At 34.2% G+C, this 13,435-nt stretch overlaps 1 long non-coding RNA gene across 2 annotated transcripts in view; it reads left to right on the top strand.

The window, feature by feature from the left end:
• The window catches only part of LOC143267464 (uncharacterized), a 178,432-nt gene that overhangs the window by 20,715 nt on the left and 144,282 nt on the right, over nt 1–13,435 (top strand). For both annotated transcript variants that reach the window (XR_013042603.1, XR_013042604.1), the window contains exon 2: nt 10,885–11,050. This is a non-coding gene — a long non-coding RNA (uncharacterized LOC143267464). The remainder of the gene's footprint in view (nt 1–10,884; nt 11,051–13,435) is intronic.

Raw genomic sequence — 13,435 nt, 5'->3', positions numbered from 1 at the left:
TTGTTGATCTTAATTAGTTGTGGATTTGTAACACCCAATAATCCACCAGAAGTTTAAATGAGTGTTGGCTTTCAGAGTTCATGAACTATTTTTAGTTATTGAAATTAAAAATGGGCATTGTTTGAAAGAAAGACATTATTACTAGTGATATCCACTACAGATCCATGTATAAGGAAACTTCTTCAAACCACCTATAGGACAGAATACACGAGAAACTCTGCTTTGCTACATTCTGTTGATAATGTCAGATATCATGAGTAATGGTGAAATTACATGAGCTATTAAAGTGAAGTTTGAGTATAAAACATATTTTGATATGCTAAAGAGAAATTGTAAAGAAGCTATTAAAACTGTCTGTGGGATAAGTATGTGGTTTGACTATATTAATGTGTCTGCAACATCAAAGTCAATATTTAGATAGGAAAATGATGGATAATTTTATAAAAAATGAATGAGTCACTTTAAGCTTTCAATGATTCAAAGTTAAAACTTATTAATTTACTACAGATATAAAGAAGTATTTGTGGATGTTTCAATTCTCAATATTGCCATGATATCTTTTTTATTAATTTTGATAGTATGTATGCATTGACATGTGATTGACATTGAGATTATGTGAATTGGTATGATGCATTCTCAAAGGAAATAAATATATTTATGATAATTCATTATTTATTATTGTTTATGCTTTATGATTTTGTAGTGTTGAAATTTATACTCTAAGCTACAAACTTTGCACATTTTTAAAGAACTATTGACTTATTCATTGATGATTTCATGCATGTAGAAAATTTATTTTGATTATTATGGTCTTCAATTTTCTTCTTCCCCATAACTTCCCTCCTCCCTATTTTCTGAATTTCCTCTTTCTGATATTCCATCCTGAGGATTCCATTTTGAATTCTATCACACATTTTGGAGTTATCGCAATGACTACAAACTTATTTCCAATTGCATGTATAAAATACAATTTTTTATAGATTTATTTATTTATTTTGTACACAGTGTTCTGCCTGTATGTATGTCTGCACACCAGAAGAGGGCACCAGATCTCGTTATAGATGGTTGTGAGCCATTATATGGTTGCTGGGAATTAAAATCAGGACCTCTGGAAGAGCAGCCAGTGCTCTTAACCCCTGAGCCATCTATCCAGCCCAAGATACATCTTTCTTAAAGTGAAATTCTGATGGCAAGAATATAACCTCTATATATGAAAAGATAATATTTCTTTTAAAGAAAATATTTTTTAATAATTTATTTAATTTTGTTTTATGTGCATTGGTGTGAAGATGTCAGATCTTCTGGAATGGGAGTGAAAGACAGTTGTGAGCTGCCATATGGGTATCGGGAATTGAACCTGGGTCCTCTGGAAGAATATTCAGTATTCCTAACCCCTGATCCAACTCTTCATCCCCTAAAGAAAATATTTTAACCTTTGATATTTTACTTAAACAGTTTTATTTTAGAGGAATTTACTGTTGGATACATTGTATGTGAAAGAGAACTATATGAAAACTTTTGTTCAAAGCTGAGGCTATGGTTGGCTTAGATTTTGTAAGCACAAACAGAGAGTGAGTAAACATATGTGAAAAATCTCTTTAGCAGGTGTGCCATATCCAGCATTGAATGATCAGAGCACAATACAACATACTCACTATAGATTCCATACTAAAAGCAACAAAGTTTGGCTGTCAATTTTCAAATATACTTATACATCATGAAAATAAGTTCTCCATGTGGTTTTATTAGCATGTAGCTCCCTTGAGTGTATCAATTGCATTATAGTAGTAATGTCTCCCAACATTAGAAATTAGGTATTACATAAATAATATAAAATAAATAGAATTTTTATAACAATGCCAAATATACATAACCAATGATATAACACATTCTTCTAAAATTTCCCATCCTTTTCCATTGTTTGGTAGAAAGAAAAAGTATGCACTCTGTTCTTATGTATTTATTTATTTTTCCCTACATTTATTTTGACACAGATAGAAAGAAAAAGAATGCAAACTGTTCTAATTTATTTATTTATTTATTGTAGCTAGAGTTTTTCTCTCTGAGTCTCACCAAGCCCCAGACGTTTATATTATTTAAACTGCTCAGCCATTAGCTAGGGCCTACCATTGTCTTGCTCTTACTCTTATACTCAGCCCATTTCTGTTCATCTACATGTCGCCATGTGTTCCATGGCTTTGCCTGCTGTCTTTACATGATGCTTCCTGGATGGATGGCTGGTGTCTCCTCCCTCCACCTTCCTTTTCTCTCAGTTCTCCTCTCTGCTAGTCCTGCCTATGCTTCCTGCCTGGCTACTGGCCAATCAGTGTTTTATTTATCAATCAATCATCCACAGCAATCTAGTTGTTTATTTATTTATTCATTCATTTATTTACTTATTCATTTATTTATTTATTAATCCCTACATTTATTTTGAGACACACGCCTTTAATCCCATAAGATCTCTGTGTGTTCAGGGATACAGTCAGCATTGGAGACATATGCCTTTAAGACCTAGGGGGCTGTACATTCAGACAGTGACGAGGCAGTCATGTGTTTGGGTTTACAACCAATGAGAAGGCAGAACAACATACTATAAAAAAACGAACCGACAGGAAGTAGGTCTCTTTTCGTGAAGCTGGGACAGCAGGAGGAAGGGTGAGATTTTAGCTCTGAGCTCTGACCTCTCGGCTTTCTCCTTTAAAAAAAAAAAAAAAAAAAAAAAAGATGTGGTGGTATTGTGTTCACCAAAATATTGTGTACCTTAATAAATTTATCTGGGGTCAGAGAACAGACAGCCACTAGATACAAAGGCTAGAAAATGGTGGCACTCACACCTTTAATCCTAGCATTCCAGAGATAGAAATCCCTCTGGATCTCTGTGAGTTCAAGGCCACATTGGAAACAGCCAAGCATGGTGACATGCCTTTAATCTCAGAAAGCCAGCCTTTAATCCCAGGGAGTGGTGGTAGAAAGTAGAAAGATATATAAGGCGTGAGGACCAGAAACTAGGGGCTTTTGGCTGGTTAAGCATTTGGCCTGGTTAAGCTTTCAGGCTATGGAGCAACACAGTTCAGCTGAGATTCATTCTGGATGAGGACTCAGAGGCTTCCAGTCTGAGGAAACAGGACCAGCTGAGGAACTGGTGAGGTGAGATAGCTGTGGTTTGTTCTGTCTCTCTGATCTACCAGCATGGACCCCAATAACTGGCCTCGGGTTTGATTTTATTAATAAGAACTTTGAAGATTCATGCTACATATGGCTATAGTACAGACATTCATCAGAAAGTCTTATCAGTTTATTGGTAGTTAATCACCGGAGTACATAAGTATATGTGAGTCTGTGAGTCCCTGAAGAGAAAGCTATAAACATTCAGAGTTACACAGCAAAGATCTCAATTCTGATTTATTTTTCTCGGAATCACACTATTGTTCTTTTCTCATGTTTTTTGTAAACCACCACAAAGAGGCAATGGTGTTTGCTTCATTTTGTGTAAGTGAGTATGTGATCTCCATTTAATCCCTTAATAAACAAGTTTTCTTCCCAGAAATCCATGGATTTCTCCCATTAATAACCACCTTCATCTCTGTCTCCTGTCTGATCATCTCTGTGTCCATCACACCCATCTATATCTTCATTATTTAATTAATGCTTTCAGCTCTATTTCCATTACCTCCGTCTCTATCTGCCAATGCCACTTCCATCTCTGTCTCTCCTGGCACTTTTCAAATGTATCATTTATCAATCTTGGTTCCTGCAAGAGTAGCAACCCGACAGACAGTGATTAGACAAAATGGCTTACAGTGTAAACAAATGTGTATTTTTAAATGGGTAAAAATATACATGTCTGTAAGTTAAAATTAGTAAAAAAATTAACACTGAAAACTCTGAAAGAATCCCACATCTTTTCACATACTTTCCTCCATTTCTGAAATACCTTCATTAAATTCTATTTTAAAATTTCCCAATTTCAAATTGAGATAAACTTTTCTGGAAAGACTTTCTCTCACACTTTCATGGAATTTTATTGGCTTTTCATTTGCTTAGGAGAAACTTTGCATACTTCTGTGATTGTAAATACACAAATACTTGACCCTCGTTCTGCTTTTTGTGTCTTATTGTGATATAAGTTTCATGCAATTAAAGCTTAAATAAGAATCATATCACCAGAATAAAAATCCAGTTTAAATCTAGTTATAACAGGCTATGAAAAAGTGTCATTAAATTTCCATGGGAATTTATGATATTTATGGCCAAATAATATATATTTTATTACTTATTTCAAAGTGAGAAATGTTGAATAGTTTTTCTTTTGATAGTGCCAAGATGCAAACTTACTTTCTATGCATTCCAGTCTTCAAACCATTTCCATTGTTCAGTGTTTATCATTTATTGTTCATGTTTTGTTTTTTTTCTTTCTAATTAGAGTGTAGCAAATGTAGATGTAACCAACCATCTTATTAAATAAGAAACACAGAACCAATGCAAAGAAGAAAGCCAAGAAATCAGAGCTAAGAGCCTTACCCTTACCCGCCTGCTGCAGCTAGCCAAGAGACCTCTCCGAAAAAGAGACCTACTTCCTGTCTGTTTGTCTTTATATAGACTTTCTGTTCTGCCTTCTCATTGGTTGTAAAACCAACCACATGACTGCCTCATCACTGTCTGTTGTATAGCCCTCCAGGTCTTTTATGGTATTGAGATTAAAGGCATGTGTCTCCAATGCTGGCTGTATCCTTGAACACAGAGTTCTACCTAGCTCTGCCTACCAAGTGCTGGGATTAAAGGCATGCTCCATGAATGCCCAGCTCTGCTATGGCTTGCTATTAGCTCTGACCCCCAGGCAACTTTATTTATTAACATACAAATAAAATCACATTCCAGTACAAATAAAATATCACCATAAGAAAATGATCATACACCAGAAATTATCATAAGAAAAGTCATGACAGGCAAGACATCACTTTCAGAATAAATATTTTGGCAAATACTGGAATATTTTGTTCTTGATAATTATGGTAACTGCCCTCATGATTGCATATTCTTGAATAAATAAATTCCTAGCAGCAGCTAATTCATCATATAAGGCTTCTTTTAAAATCCATGGAAGCAACCTGAGTAGTATTAAATAGACTGAGCAGGTTGTATGCAGGAATAAATATGTTTATACAGATATACATATAATAAAAATTAACAAGAGTTCTTGATTGTGAAAGAGAGTCAGTAGGGCAAATGTTAAGATTTGGAGGGAGGAACAATGGGGAGGAGAAATGATGTAATTATATTATAATCTCAAATTCAAAATGTAAAAAACAATAGTCTTGTATCTCAAAGTCAAGTGTTAGAGGACAATGAGATTTTGTTCTCTTAAAATTAATATTAAAATGCATTAGTTATTTTAAAATGATTCAAAATAACAACATTAGTTGAAGTTTTTCCTATACCTTACTTGGGTTGAATTCATGGTTCCATTGGATTTAAATGTTGTGTGAAATTGAGTAATTAAAAGGATATGTCATCTCACTTTATCTCTATGGTACTTAGTCAAAAATTTTAACTTAAAGTGTATATCAATAAAACAAAATTCATAGGATTAATAATGGATTCCTTAACAAACACCAATACTTCTTTGCAAACTTTTGAGATTTTCAGCTGGATAAGAACACAAGCCAACAACTAGTAAAAAGTGAAGAATTTTGTTTTCATGATGTTTATATGAATTATTAACAACCTCCATCATAATTATTTCTTAAGACAAGCAGAAAATCCATGAGATTTTTGCTATATTAGTCTGTCTTGTCTTTTATAAACTAGCATTTATCACTTAAGAATATATTTTGCAACATAGGTGTTGTTAAGACTTGAATTAAATTGTCTTATATTATAAATATAACAGTTACTTAACGATAGAGAATAAATATTCTGAAAACTGATATTATAATTTTTCATGTTTTTTTCTATGAAGTTTTAATATTCCAAGCACTTTTGTACAATATGAAATACTGTGTTTATTGTTTCTAAAGTCACGAGAATAAATAATAATAAATAATAGATGTCAGTGGCGAATTTTGTTAATTACATTATGTATTGATTCAAACCAGTTTGCTTTGGTGCATCTAAAAATAATATAAAAGTGAAATCTGAAGAGAAGGCCATTAAATAATTAAATTCAAGAAAATAGCATTTTAGGCGTAATTTTAACAAGAGTTGTGTTTTAGCATTATTGGTACACAAAATGTTTTCACATTCCCATAATAAACATCAAAAGAGCTCTGTTAGAACTCAAGTAATAAAAAGGAAAACAAATTTGCATTTTTAGTGCATCTACATGGCTAGACCCACTAGCTAGCATCTTTGGATTGCAATTTAATAAATATTAGTTAAAATAATACAGAAGTTTCTCATAATTATTTATCCTGATCTTAAACTTTATATTATGGAGTAGTTTATAGTAGAAGTTCTACAGTTACATTCTGAAGTCATAAAACACTCTGTTCTTGTCAGTAGAAGGGGAAATTAAAAGTAAACATCCTAAGAATGGAAAAAGTAAGCAGGGCATGTAAAGGTAGATGATTGACATTTGATCAGTAAAAATATGAAAACTTCAAAAATGTGATTGATTACTGAGAGAGGTAGAATAAGCCTCTCTCAGAGAGGACTCCTCTAATTGGTATTCTGAATCAAAATGGTTAGCCCTGAAATCATAACCACACAAGCAACAAAATAGGACTCAGAAGGTAAATGAATATATTAATGTGTGCATATGTAACAATAATAATCAAAGAAAAGCATGTCATCAATTTGAGAGATAGTGGGCCCAGAGGCATGGGAGGAGCAAAGAGGATATGAATAGGTGGGAAGAGAAGAGTGTAACATGAATTGCTAAACGGTCTTATTAATAAAAAACCTGGAGCCTGGTATTGGTGTGAAAGCTGAAAGATCAGAAGGATAGGACAGGCCACAGCCACCAGCTATTACCTCACCAACTCCACAAATCCTCTGACTGAAACCCTCAGCTTCCAGAGAGAGTTACTTCCTGTATACTCATGCCTATATATCTTTCTGTGCCCTGACATCTTACTTCCTCTCTCCACCCAGCTACATCACTTCCTCTTTCCACCCAGCTCTATCACTTCCTGTCTGTCTATACAGACTTCCACAGCCCTATGGTTAACTAGTGCTGGGATTAAAGGAGTGTGCCACCAGGCCTGGCTCTGTTCCCAGTGTGGCCTTGAGCTCACAGAGATCCAGAAGAATATCTGCCTCCCAAATGCTAAAATTAAAGGCATGCACTACCATTGCCTGACTTTTATGTTTAATACAGTGGCTGGCTCTGTCCTCTGATCCCCAGATAAGTTTTATTGGGGTGCACAAATAAAATATCACCACAGAACAGGGAAGTAATATAATTACATTTTAATTAAAATGAATGTTGTGGGAGCCAGTCCCAGTGAATTTATCATGCACCCAAGGCTCCAGGAACAATGCAAGGAACCGGAGGATCAGGGATTTTGCATGAGATTGTGTTTCCTAGTATTAGCAGAAGCTGTAGCCATGAATCCTCACCAGTGTGACTGTTCAAAGTGATCTGCACAGGGATCACACTGAGGAACATGCCAAGGTAGTGGGAACAGCCCACAAGGCCTCAGCCCTGAATGACGTATACGCAGCTGAGTCAACCTGGAGTGGGAGCCTGGAAAACACCAACTGTCCAAAGCCAGCTGTTCACCCTGAAGACAAACATACAAGTGATTTGGTATGGAATCAACAGGTTATATTTAGGAATATATATTTATATATAAATACATATATGCATGCAATAATAATTAATGAAAGATGAGGCCTTAAATTTGAAGGCAAGCAAGGAGAATATATGGGAGTGTTTAGGAATAGAAAAGAGAAAGAAGAAATGCTGTGATTAAATTAAGATATATATAATAAACCTGAAACAACAACAAAAATAAATTTTGACTTCTATGTAAATCATTATCTGCCCCCAAATAATCTGATATTCTAAATAATTTGGTTTAACTACATTCTAAAACATATTCTTTTACAAATCAAGCATAATTGAGAGCTAGTAGTTTCTCACACATAATATGAAATTTTTCCCGTCTGAATTTTCTCTTAGCTTAATTATAACAAACTTTGAACAACTTGTTATCTGGCCAGTTTAACATGTGTGATAATGGACTTATCCCAGCACAGACACACCAGGATCCCTGGCAATGCACCCTGACATCAGAGACTAAAACTATAAATTTTAGTTTTTTTATATATCTCTAAATATGTTTCCTTTTCTTGAAAATATATTCTTTTCTCACATAATAATTCTGATTACAGTTTCCCTTCTCTCTACTCCTCCCAGTTCCTCCCTACCTCCCTTCCCATCCAGATCCATTCTGTTTCAGTCTCTCATTAGTAAACAAGCTTCTAAAGTATAATAATAAAATAAAATACAGTAAGATAAAATAAAAACTAACACATCAGAATTGGACAAAACAAACAGGAGGAAAAGGCAAAGGCAAGGTCGAAGAATCACACCCACTCATTTGCCCTCTCAAGCATCCCATTAAAATGCTGTACTGGAAGCCATCATAGATACATAGATGACCTGGTGCAGAGCAGTGCATGCCCTGAGCATGCTGCCTCAGTCTCTGTAAGCTCATGTTAATTTAGAGGGTCTTATTTCCTTGGTGCCTTTCATTCCCTGTCTCTTATAACTTTCTGCCTCCTCTTCAGCAGGGTTCCGTGTGTCCAAAGGGATGAGTCTGAAGGAGACATCCCATTTAGGGCTAAGTGCTAAAACATATTCTAAAGATTAATATAGCTCTCACCCTTCATTATGGCAAATGGAGACCATTACAGAAAGCCACAACAGGACACAACACAGATATCAAGGATCAATCATAGAGAAGAAGCCTGAAGAGACTACCTTTAACACAACTGTTGCATCTCAGACTTAGGGAACATGTTGGGACAGAAAACAGAAATGTTATGAGAGCCAGAGGACCAAGAAGTCTGTTATGACATTATGTCTCCCATAAATGGCTGCCTAGACAAGGACTGAACAATAATGTCAAATAGACATGCTAATGAGGAAGGGTGAAATCCCATGGAGTAGAAGTCTGACACCTAGACAAAGAACTATATAGGTACCTAATAACTGCTAAAAGAAGATAAATTTATCTCTCCCAGGCACAAGCCCCTAACTGGTTATCTGAAACAAAGCAGTCAGCCCTGAAGTCATATGAATGTAAACAACAAAAGTACCATCAGCAGCTTGATTTGTGTGTGTGTGTGTGTGTGTGTGTGTGTGTGTGTGTGTGTGTGTGTGTATGTGTGTGTGTTAACTAATAGGCAACCATTAATTTCAGAAAGAGATGGAGAGACATGGGAAGGGTTGGAGGGAGAAAATAGAAGGGTTGTGTAATTATATTTTAATTAAAATATATAAAATGTATGGTTAGAGTAAAAACTGCTTGTAATGTTTATCAACACACATTTACTTTGAAGTCATTATTACACATTATTTTGTTTATTGATAAATAGTTCAGCCTAGACTCTAAGATAAAGATTCATTTAAGTATATTATTATTTTGTTTTAAGTACTCAGGAGTGATTCTTTAATGTTTCCTATTGACCAAATTCAAACATTGCTGATTATTTTACAATTTGCATTACTGTGCTATTAGAAAAGAACTAAATATATGTGCATATCTCAATTCTTTGATAACTGAAGTGCTTGTTAAAGTATCCTTTACTGTGATTCTTGCCATAGGTCTCTGTCTAGTTTTCTTTCTTTTTGCTTTTTCTTCATCTCACTCTTTTACTTGCAAAGCATCTGAGAAAATCTTTACATCTCTCTCTGCTCTTGCTTTGCACTGATTAACAGGTGGTCTAGTTTAACTTGCTTGTTTCCTTGTGTTGTTTCTAAACTGCTAGTGAAATCGAATGACAACTAGAGGCGTTTTGAAAAGTCTTTTCTTACTGTACATTCACCAGATGACAAATCGACAAATTCTTGGTTCTCCTACCTTCTATAAGATATCAGAATAATTATAGCTTTTCCCTCACATTAGAAGCATGGTTATAAAATATGTAGTCAGTAATGTCTTGTGACAATAAGTTTCTCTGTACTGTTTTGTCCAGATGGAATTTAACTGGCATTATTCAAAAGTGCCACAGTAATCAGTAATCAGTAAAACCATGACCTAAGCTCTGTGTTCAGGTTTCCTACTGTCATTTTTTTTTAAAGTAAATGTACCTGTAACGAAGTAATGGTTTGGGATGTATTATCTCACTCATGTAATATTATCAAATTTCCTTTTTTAGATTTCCTGTGATGAAAGTATTCATTAGTTGAATAGTAATCCTAAAAGCTGATTCTCTGAAATTCTATTATTTGCATGACATTCTCATGTAGACTTGGTCACCTGGTTTATCACAAACATAGGATAAAAACTGAAAATACTTATGACCTTTGCTTTCCCACAAAATGAAGGCCATTAGTTAAATTCTACTATATCCTCTTTGCCATCGTCTCTCATACTAATTGTCTAAACTGTGTGAGATATGATATACAACATAGATTTGGCCTCTGAGACCTACACAGTTAGAAGTAACTGAAGTTAAAAATACTTTACAGCATGGTTCTCTTAAGCTGAGAGAGAGAGAGAGAGAGAGAGAGAGAGAGAGAGAGAGAGAGAGAGAGAGAGAGAGAGAGAGAGAGAGAGAGAATCTGAAGGCAATGGGCTTGGGGATGTTAGATTCTACAGAGTGGTCAGCTGGTCAAAAGTTCATGCAAGTGATGGAAAGAAGTAATCTTAATGAGCATTTCCTAATTTCCACAACATCTTTGTCTGAATCCCATTTTTGTCTTTATAGAATCCCTCCAGCTAATCAGAACTGACTTCATCGACAGCTTATATGGTTAATTACAGTAGTGCTTTACCTGAATGCCCCAAGATATTGATGTACTCAACAACCGAGTCAAGCCTCAGAACACTAGAAATCTTGGATAAACCTGGGAGACAGCTTGTCAATATCTAAGGTATTTATTATTTCTAAGGAATATACAAAGTCTATAGACATAATGTCACAACAGTATTTAAATAATATAATTAACTGAAGATTTCTTCCAAAATGAAAGTCATTTCCTTATGTCGAATACTTTAGACATCAATATGCAGCATTTACAAGCTAATTAGTAGGTGATTTTGATCTAGAAATTTTTAGAATTTTAACAAAAAATACATTCTAATTTCAACAGCTATTTGGATATCTAAATCGCTAATTAAAACAAAGTATCTTCACTATAGTTTTTATATCCTTGACCCTGGCATCAGGAAACACAAAGTTTTAGTTCCCCGTTGGCTACCTATAAACTGTTATATTGTCTTTATTGTATTTGATGCTAAGCAAGTCTTTTATTATTAAGATGCATTCTCACATCTCATTTTTGTACATTTTTAGTTCTGTTATTTTTGTTTTTGATAAGGTCTTTCTAAATATCCCAGGCAAGACTTGAACTTCTATTCTTCCTGCCTCAACCTCTCACGGGACTGAATTTACAGGTTTATTTCAGTTTTTAGGTGTAAAAGTAGGTTGTTCCCATTTATACATTCAAGCTCATAATTCGTCATGATACCAAAGCCAAAACTAAAGAGTAGTAAACCCACTGTACAGCTTGTAGCTTCTTGATCTGTTGGTGCCCTTTCTATTGTGAGGCCACTGTATACACTTATTGACGGATAACTTGGAGATCAGATCCTAGCTATTCATTCCTGCCTTAAATTATTTTGTTCATGTTTGTGTATCAGTGTACTTTTGTAGAGCAGTATAGGTATCACTTCTTTGTTTCAAAGTGTCCTGAGCCTTCTGTGGTTTACAAAAGGTGTCTGGTTGCTTTATATACTACTAACATTAACAAATTCTGGGCTTTGAGTGTAGACTTACTTTACATTTTTTTCCTCTAAATAATTTATAGTAACCTATTTCACTCTCATGCTTTCCAATTTGTATAACCAGTTCAAGAGCTGCCACATTACAGAGTATGCCCGGTTTCCTTTACCTTTGCATCAAAATTCGGTATTGATTATTAATTGGTCATTTGAAGAACCATTTACTTGAAAATATACAGGACTCAGTAACAATCAAATTGTACCTTTCAAGACTTGCTATAATTTGAATTTTTAGTGTGTGTCTAACTGTTGTATATAAGCACCTAGATACAGATAATGTAATATTCAACATTTCTGTTGTCAGAAACACAGTTTTTAAACACTTCTTGTGTTGAGCACTAGGATTCAATATTATTGATTATAAAACAGAAAAAATGTATGCACACAAATATACAGTTAATTATTTATGTGCTATTACTTATAGACTATTAATATAACAATATAAAATACACTCATAAAATTAATTAAAAGTAAATAAAAGAAGTGTTCATGATCAGCCTAATATTTCGCTTCTATTGCCTTGAACCATTTTGAAAAAAATTCCAGAAAATGATGTCTCTAATTTTACAAAAGGCCAAAGGGAATTTAGGAAAAATGTTCATTTTTTATAGAAAATCTTTGCTACATAAATGATATTTTTAACAAAGGGCATTTTTTTTCTAATTTTTAAAAGGGTATTTGCCCTTAGCAATAATGCAAATAAATAAATTCAATCCTTTCAGAATAGTATATCTAAAGATAGTTTTATTAATGTTATACATCTTTCTCTTACATCTCCCAAGCACATTTTCATTCAGCTTGTGAAATGGTTACTCTTCAATATGCATGTTTTTATTACATTTATTTATTTGTTTGTTTTTGGTTTTTCGAGACAGAGTTTATCTGTGTAGTTTTGGTGCTTGTCCTGGATCTTGCTCTGTAGACTAGGCTGCCCTCAATCTCACAGAGATCCACCTGCCTCTGCCTCCCGAGTACTGGGATTAAAGGCATGCGCACCACTGCCTGGCTTACCTTTATTTTTATATTATAATTGTCTAGGCTTCCATCTGCAAAAAAGAGATATGAAATTTCCTATAAGTTTATTTTAAATCATAGACTTTATTATTATTCCTTTATCATTACAATATTTTTTATGTTGTGACTTTGTGGTAAATGTACCTGTTATTGTGTGTGTGTGTGTGTGTGTGTGTGTGTGTGTGTGTGTGTGTGTGTGTGTATGTGGATTGTGTGAGTGTACACCTGTGTGCTTATGCATGTAGATGACTAAGGTCTATGGCGATGTCTTTCCTTAATGGCTCTCCACATTTTTTTTTTTTTTAAACAAGAACTCTTGTTGAGTCTGAAGCTCATCAATTTGTCTAAGTTCGCTGGTCAACAGGCTTCAGAAAGCTGTCTAGTCTTTATTAATAATAATATAAAATTTTATTTTTATTATCTCAGAGAAAGTAGTTACCTTAATTTGAATTTATTGAGTA

This window comes from Peromyscus maniculatus, chromosome 9 (genome assembly GCF_049852395.1).
Source record: "Peromyscus maniculatus bairdii isolate BWxNUB_F1_BW_parent chromosome 9, HU_Pman_BW_mat_3.1, whole genome shotgun sequence".
NCBI classification, from domain to species: Eukaryota; Metazoa; Chordata; class Mammalia; order Rodentia; family Cricetidae; genus Peromyscus; species Peromyscus maniculatus.
This window is presented reverse-complemented; position numbering and strand designations above follow the sequence as displayed.